General features: G+C 35.8%; 1 pseudogene; it reads left to right on the top strand.

Moving 5' to 3' along the window:
* The first annotated feature begins 5,615 nt into the window (after nt 1-5,615).
* On the top strand, nt 5,616-9,063 carry LOC127266596 (uncharacterized; annotated as a pseudogene).

Raw genomic sequence — 9,063 nt, 5'->3', positions numbered from 1 at the left:
AACTTTCGGGGTTTTCTCGTCCTGATTCATCGTTTGCTGAACCTCTGATTCAATTTGCTTACCCTTTGCCCCCGCACTACTTTAATTTAGCTGAATATCTTCAGCTTCCAGCCTAGCCTGTAATCGTTTCCTTTGTGCCCTTCTTTTCTGGGAACGTGTGACGTCACTCAATGCCCTCCTAGCATTTGCCTCTGGCACATTGACTGTCCACTTCTCTGAATCCACTGTTGATGGAGGTTTCCACATTGTTTTTGGAGTAATGGTAATCTGATCAGCTGATGTAATAGTCCAGACTCGCTTTCCACTAGCGACTTTTACCTCGGCCACAATGGCATCCGGCTTGATATTTGAGCCTGGAGCTGTGACTTTAGTCATCGCGTTATTGCGTTCCCGAACTTCCCTGGTGTTTGGAATCGTCACTTTCAGATTGGGGTTCCGCTCCATAATTCTAGGTTCCTTACCTCCACCATTTTCATTAAGCGGTTTTTTCTACAGCCAGCCTATCGAAGATTGAACCCCGTTGTGGTATCCTAGGTCCGAGTTGTTTATGAACCGGCTGCCGAACCGGTTGCTTCCCTTTGTGTTGTCTCTTGGGACCTCTTGTGGACATGGTGTTAATGGACGGAGCCGGAAATGGATTTGCGTCTACTTGCATACTCTTCTCTGCTAATTTTAATCAGCCCTCATCTAAGGCCTTCTGGATTGTATTTCGTAGATATGTACAATTGGCGGTAGCATGTGTATAGCTCCCATGCCACTTGCAGTACACTTTCCCTTTCAATTCCTCTGGTGACGGCACTCGCTGCCCGTCCTGGAGTTTGATTTGTTTGTCCTTCAACAGATGATTAAATATATGTTCGAATTTAGACACATCGAAGGTATACTGCACACATCCTATCTCTTTACCATTTGTAGGCCTTAATGCCGAACAAGAATAAGTTTTCTTTACAACAACTTAGCGGCCAACACATCTTGTTCCTCACAACATCCCTCATCGGCCAAAATTTCCTCATCTGCACAGCATGTTACCCTGGCTTTTCCAAATCTGACCAAGACTGCACAATACCTGGAGCCAACGACGTATACCACGAAAATGCAGTACCCGTTAGAGATAAAGAAAATAATTGCAAACGACACTAATCATTTCCTCCCAATTCTCTGCACTGAGTTGTAAATTTCCCAATATGCACTATCGTTGATCTCCCATCTTCGTCTGAGAACAATGTAAAATCTAGCGCTTTATTTCGAACAGGCAACGACATCGTCTCACTTACCCAAGTTGGATAAGGTCTTTGATACACCGGTCGTTCTTCAAAATTCATTCGTAGGAAAGCCCTTCATATACTTTCCACTAGAATATCTGTATATATCAATGGCCGGGCATCCTGCTAATTAGGAATCAGCGGCTGCCCTCCTGGTCCCCAAGCCTGGCTAGCCATTCCTCCTTGAGGGATAGCGGCATATGGAGGCTGTTGAACCCATGACTACGAAGGTGCATTCCATGTAGGCTGACCTGTGAGTTGTCCCTGGATGGGCTCCGTAAACACTGCGTCCAGCGACATCCGGTCCTCCCACCATCTGAGGGCGCCACTGGTTTGTCCTCCTTGCGGGCGTGGGAGAATCGTTACATTGCCAAACTACAAACCTGCTTCACTCGTCGGACCCCTGGGCGATCCAGCGTTTCCACGACCTAAGTTGGAACCGACATTCCCTATGAGGGATAGAATCCCTCTACCATATGGAACTATTCCTCTCTTACCTCCATATGTATTTTCTGAAATTCCAAAATTCTGGGGTGAACCGGTGTTCCAATTCCAGTGTTTCCTGCACCTATGTTCAGACCTAAGTTCTGATTCTAGTTTTCCAGGGTGATCACCTTACCGCTACAAAGTTGCATATACGAACCCGACTTGGTCCAACTGGGCATGCCAATTGTTGGATCCTAAAATTCGGAGGTTCCAAAATAGTTCATCGATTCGTCGGTGTGGATTCCGGAAGTACTCCAAAAAGCCTGTCCGTCGTCGAATTAGAGCCTGAACTAAAAATCATTGGTTCGATCAAATATAAAATCAAAATTGAACAATATTATTGGGTTTGGAAAATAATTTTTGAAAATGCCCAAATGATTGTGGTGGCCCAGATCCAAGAAAGCCCAATAATAATAAGACAACAATCCATAACTAAAGTGTAAGACATAAATTGATTAAGTCCATCAAAATTTTGATTTGAAAAGCTTAGGTTGCAAAATTTCAATCTTGCAGAAAATTGATGGTAAAAAGTAACAACTACGGAAGTCTTGATAATTATTTAGGAGGTGGAATTTGATTCTCAAAACAACTTGGAGATTACTCAAGTAGAATTAATACCTAGCAAAGATGGTGGAATTATCCTTGTTCAAGAAGATGATATTTAATGAACTAGGAGTTTATGGTGGTTACTGAGGATATTTTCTTTTAACCCAAATTTGACCAAATTTACTGTTTGACTATTGTACACATAAAAAAAAAGTGTCAAATATGCGTAGGGAGACAACTTCTACTAGTCTAGTGTTAGCATAGAGCACCATAGAATGTAAGCTAACGAGTTTGACAATGTTTTTTTTTTATGACAATATTTGCATGTTTTTTTTTATGACAATATTTGCACGGCTGTACAGAAGTACAATTAATTAATTATTTTATTATTTAGTAATTATAATTTAACAAAATATATATATAATAGTATATATTATTTTATAGAAATTTTTCATGTAATACAGATAAATAAAAAAATATATAATAATTTATTTATAAATTAATATTTAATCACACTATTATTAATTTTATAATTTAATTTAATACATATTTACATCATTACTTTTAATTATTATCAATCAATACACATTAAAACTTTCAAAATTTAAACTAAATTTACAAATCTAAAGGAACAAAAAATTTCAAATATATTTTAAAATTTAAATCCAATCCAATCCAAACTTAAGTTCAATTCTCTCAAACTTCCTAACAAGAAACACAATCTAAATAATACGAGAGCTCAAACAGTTGATTATTAAATAGGGGTTATCATGCTTTGACAAGAGGAGTTACATGCAATCAATAAAGTATAGGTTTTCGAACAATACAACAATTTTTTTGTTAGTCAAATGGGTATTGCGAGAAATAAATATACCGTGAAATCTAGTCGATACTGAATCCTCTCTCCGAAAATTAGATACCCCAAGTAGTGCCTCCAACAGCCGGTGTTCTAACCCAAAATAAAACCGATTTTGTCTTCGATGATAGCGGCACCAAATCGTCGAAACTCCGGCAAACAAAGATGAAAGAGAGAATTGAATTGGAGATGTTGCCGGAAAGTTAGAAGAGAGGAGAAGAGGATGAGAGAATGTTTTTGGTATTTTCGAATGAAATGAGAGACCTTTTATATAGGGCGTCTCCACTCAGCCAAAATGGCAGGGATCACTTATGATTATAATTACAATATTAATTACCGATTTAATTTATTCTAATTTCAAACCTTCCGTTTACAACGATTGTAATTTATTCTAATGTTAAATCTTCCATTTAAAACGATTATAATTTATTTTTATTTCAAAGCTTACATTTGAAATTATAATAAATGTATAATCCAAATAAGTTTTTATCAAATAGTCCTGCAATTTAAGCCATATACCCGGATTTAATTTATTGCTACATAATTTGGTTTGTCGCCAAGCCCCATATCTAACAAATATGTAATATTTATTTATTTCATCCAAATTAATCAGATTAATTTGGTTCACCTACCCCATTTTCACTCACTGATTAATCGGTTGCGTAAATTTCAAAATTAATTTCCAACATTAAATTATACCCATTAAATAACTAATTATCCAACATTAGTTTTATTCTTATTGCATTTTAGTTTTCTTTGTCTTTTACTTTTTAAACAAGTTTATTCGTTTTTCTTCCGGTTTCTTTTCAAGTCCGAATGTATTTTTTCAGCCTTATCTTTCCAGCTTCAATACAATTATATTTTTAAAGTCTTTTTATTTTCATTTTCATTTTCATTTGTGGATTTTTTGCTAGCTGATTTTTCCGTATATACGAAATATATACTTAAGAATAGAGTTGTAAACGAGCCGAACAGAGCCGAGCTTGTCATGTTTGAGCTCGGCTCGTTAAGGACTTGAGCTAGATTCGTGTTCGTTCGTTAAGAGATACGAGCTGAAATTTTTGTTTGAACTCGGCTCGTTTAGCAATATTTTTGTTCGTATTCGGCTTGACTCGGCTCATTAAGAAATATTTTATTTTATTTATTTAATTTTTTAAAAAAAATTAAATTTAGTTAATAATAATTATAATTTTTATTAATAAATTTAAATAAAAAATAGAATGCAATATAATATTATAAAGATATACATTAAATATTAAATTATTAATTTAATTTTTCTAATAAATACTATCGAACGTTCGCGAACAAGCTCGAGCTCGTTCGTGAATATAACGAGCCAAAATTTATGTTCGTATTCGACTCGTTTAGCTTAACGAACGAGCTCTTAGCGAGCTCAAACAAGCCGAACTGAGCCGAGTTTGCGAACTGTTCGTTTGTTTTATAGCTCTACTTAATAATTTGTTGGAGTGCCCTAAAGAATCCTCTCTATTCTCCGATCGGTTTATCAAGTTGTCGTAAGATTAAAAATATTCACATTTTTTTTATACAACACATATAAAAATCGGTTTCGGGTTTGATTCGGTGGCGATTGTGATTTGAAATTGGCGGTTGAAAAAAAAAAAAAATTAAACTATTCACTCCATCTATTCATAATAATTAATTGTATCTAATTATAATGTATTATCATCTAATAATCAATTTATTAATTTTTCATTATTTTTTAATTTTTTTTTAAAAATATCCTATATTACTTTTTACATACTCATTTTAATATTAAAATATTAATATTTTATTATATCCTTAATTAAGAATATGTTTCTTATACACAAATATTTTAAAATTTACATTAAATTCTTCATTTTCTCACACAAAATATTTTATCAAATATTATTTTAATATCAATTCAAATAAACACACTTCAAATAAACCCAAGTAAATTTGCGGAGGACGACCGATGAGTAGAACTGGTAATGGATCGATTCATGTCTAGTTGAATAATTTAAACGGTTAAATAATTCAATTCTAATTCGACCCGTTTATTATCGTGTAGGGTTCATGTTGACCCGTGTATATATATAAGTCGAAATCCTTTATTCAAATTTAATTATTTTTTGTCATCTTGTTGTGTGTTATGTTAGTTTTTATTGGTTGTAGTATAATGTGTATAATGAATTACTTTGAATTATATAATATTGAACTTAATTTAAATTAAAATATGAACTATTTATTAAATTATAACTATTTTACATAATTCGATAAGTCTATTATCAGAGTTTGTGTCAAATAGTATACATAATGAGATTAAAATATTTGATCCAAACTTAATTATTTTGTATCGGTTTTGTATCAAGGTGTCATCTATCAGTTTTTGCAGATTCTAGCAAGGATTATGTATTTATAAAAGCCCGTACTATCATATTTATCTGAATATCGTTAAAGCCCATCAATTCTTTTGAAATATTACATAAGCCCATTATTATACTTGCACATGTTCTCCAAAACCCCAAACCTTAACGCCGTGTATGGTTGCCGGATAGTTCTGCCGCCGGTTGGAGTCGATTGAATTACCGGCTGGAATCCGGGAGAAATGGACGTCGACGCGAATGGAACGAACATAAACTCTCTGCGTATTTCCGCCGTGGACGAAGAGCAGGATGAAGACGAAATTCAACATAACGAGGTTGAAGATGAAGTCAGCGATGAAGAAGAAGATGGAACACTGGTGACGTTAGGTTTTGTGGAGAAGCCGAAAACATCGTGGTCGTTGCACCGCCAGTATTTCCCGAGCAAAGCTGGCGGCGCTCCGGTAATTCTACGCGCCTTGTACGGCGAGCTTTGTGATTGCTTAATTATCTGGCTCGTTAAATTTCTTTGCAATTAAACCCTAATTATCTTCGGAAAAATGTATTATTGTGTAATACTATGTGATTTAGGCATGGCTGGACCCCAAAAACTTGCCCTCCGGAAAGTCCATTTACTGTGATTTTTGCGAAGAACCTCTGCAGTTTGTACTTCAGGTCGAGTATGGAAAATCAATTTTCTGGAATTAGATTTGTTGCTCCTTTAAGATCCCTTCCGTATTAAGAATTTGCACTCTGTTTTAAATTTTAATATTTATGTTGATCTGTCGTAGGTTTATGTGCCATTAGGTGAGGAATCAACATTTCATAGGATATTGTATCTTTTCATGTGTCCTTCAATGGCCTGCCTTCTTCGTGATCAGCGTGAACAGTGGAAGCGGCGGTCGGATATTCCATCAAGAAGGTATTTCTTAGTGATTTGAGTCGACATGCCAACACGTCGATGCAATTAACCCATTTCTGATCCAAAAAATGGTTCTGAAGCGTCAAGATTTTCCGGTGCCAATTGCCGAGAGAGAATCCCTTTTATTCTAGTGTGGCACCACCCGAGGATGGGACTGCGCGACCATTGATCGATGGAGGTAATTAATTACTATGTAAAACATCTTAATACTTGCACAGCCAAGTTAAGTAATCCTTGATTCAGGGAATATTTTGTCATCTCGTCAGCATATTGTCTTTAAATTAATTCCAATTCTCTGCAAATTATTTCATTAACACAGCCTATTACTGATCTTGTTCTTCAATTCTTCGAGGAATTAGGATGTTCTTTATCGAGTTTGTTAGTGATTTCATTCATTGTATTATAATCAAAGACAGGAATATTATTTTTGTCCCTTGAAAATTGGGAATGGCATTATGCAAGTGTGTTGAATAATCATGTTAAGGAAGGGAATCCGAACTCCCATTGTTGACATTGAGAGAATTAAGGAGATGGACAAGTCAGTCTGCAATCATATTTCGTCGCTTAATGCTCTTTGTTTGCTATTGCAGCACCACTCTGCGATTGGTGCGGCACATGGAAAGGGGACAAGCTTTGTGGTAGCTGTAAGAGAGCACGTTATTGTTCGGGGAAGCATCAGGTACTTGTAAGCCCCTTCATTCCACAAGATATTGTTTTTTGGCGATTCATGCAATCAATGGAGTGCGTCTCTTTACAGGCTAGTCATTGGCGGTCCGATAGCTTAAGCCATAAAATCTCCTGTCGACAATTAAAGACATCAGATTTTTTCTACGATAGTATTAAAAAGCTCTAGTGTGTTGATTATAAGGGCTGTCATAATGTTTTTGGTAGATATCTATAAATTGTATGCTTATGTCCTTTCGATTATAGCTTTCTTGTCCGCAAACATTAAAGACGAGCATTTCGTCTGATTCAGCTCGATTTGATAATGGGCAAACAGCTGCCAGCAACACCCTTTTTCCGGAGTAAACGATCATCGATGAGGATGAGTGTGAAGATGATGAGGAAGAATTTAATGATACAAGATCTTCTAGCTCATTGATATCAAGAAGCCGCACGGATGGTTCTTACGGAAAATGGATGTCATATTTCGGGGTGAGTTTCTCATCTCCTGCCCGATAATCTTGTATTATTACATTAGTAAAAATGAAATTCCATCCTTTTGTATCTTACTGCGGAATAGGGGCACAACGATAATAAGAGTTGGGCTTCCTTCCAGGAGATAATATCTCGCGCTCCCGACCAAATCTTGAGACTGAACTGCAGGTGAGTTTCTGTTCCGGTGATCATTAATTTGTGGAGTCTTTTGATGCTCATTTACTTTTTCTCTGTTTAGATAAGTCTTGGAAATTTTAGAGAAAGTAAAAAATTGGGTATATAATATGACGTTTTGTCAGAAGAGAAAGGTAATGGGTAAATTGTTTTTTTTAGTCCTATAATTGGATCCCTTAATTATTTTAGTACTACAATTAGAATTTGTTGCAAATTAGTTTCGTAAGTAGAAAATTTTTGCAATTCTAGTCCTCCGACACCGGAGATGTCTACGTGGCACCTGCGTGACTCGTCGGAGGCCAATATACTATCTCCGTTCGGCTCTAAGGTCTCATTTATTTTTTACATGTTGATATTTAAATATTAATTATTATATCAAAACGTAGTACAAATTAAGAAGGAATTGCAAAAATTGTCTTATAATTCTAATAGAAAGATATTTGTACAAGATATTTTTAATGTTAAATACAATCACGCAAAAGGTAAATATGACCGTTAGTATATATTTTGTATTTTATGTATTTGGTCCAATTTTTTTTAACAAAAGACTATAAATTTAAAAAAATGAAAAATAAAAATAAGAAATTCATCTACCGGGTGTCGTTGACTTTGCGGACACTTGGCTTTCAGCCAGCCACGCAGGCATCTCCGGCGCCGAATGACTGAAACAGCAAAAATTTCACTTACACAACTAATTTGTAACAGACAAGCTCCAGTTACAAAAGTAAAATGATATCAGTTAGATTAAAAAACAGTTTACTCAAAAATATTTGATGTGAGTTTTAGTTTTATTAAGGAAAAGTTTCAAAAGTATTTATATAAACAGAACATTTGTTTCTTGTTTAAATTCATTATAGTCGAATTTAACATAGCAATGCAATTAATCGATTAGCAGGGACTCCAGCACAGGTCCGGCAAAGCCAATGTGGCCGGTGTCCAGTGGTCGACCATCAAGACTCGACATGCCTAAATGTAGTTATTGCGACAGCACCCGTGTTTTTGAGCTTCAGGTGTCGTAAGGCTTCCTTTACAATTGAACCTACTGTGTAACTAAATTGCCATTCGCGTGACGTGCACACATGTTTATGAATTGTCTCATTAGCAACAATCAAGCGATTCTTGTTGGACAAATCATTCTTTCAGGTTTTGCCGCAGCTGCTTTATTTCTTCCAAGTGGAAGATACCGAAGATTCTCCCGACTGGGCGACCATCGTCATATACACGTGCGATGCGTCGTGCCAAGGAGGCGCGGCGTAGAAAGACGAATTTGCTTGGGTTCTTCTTGCTTCTCAGTCCATACCAAACCAGTGATCAAGA

The sequence above is a fragment of the Andrographis paniculata genome, unplaced genomic scaffold (assembly GCF_009805555.1).
Source record: "Andrographis paniculata isolate CXL003 unplaced genomic scaffold, ASM980555v1 Contig76END, whole genome shotgun sequence".
NCBI classification, from domain to species: Eukaryota; Viridiplantae; Streptophyta; class Magnoliopsida; order Lamiales; family Acanthaceae; genus Andrographis; species Andrographis paniculata.
This window is presented reverse-complemented; position numbering and strand designations above follow the sequence as displayed.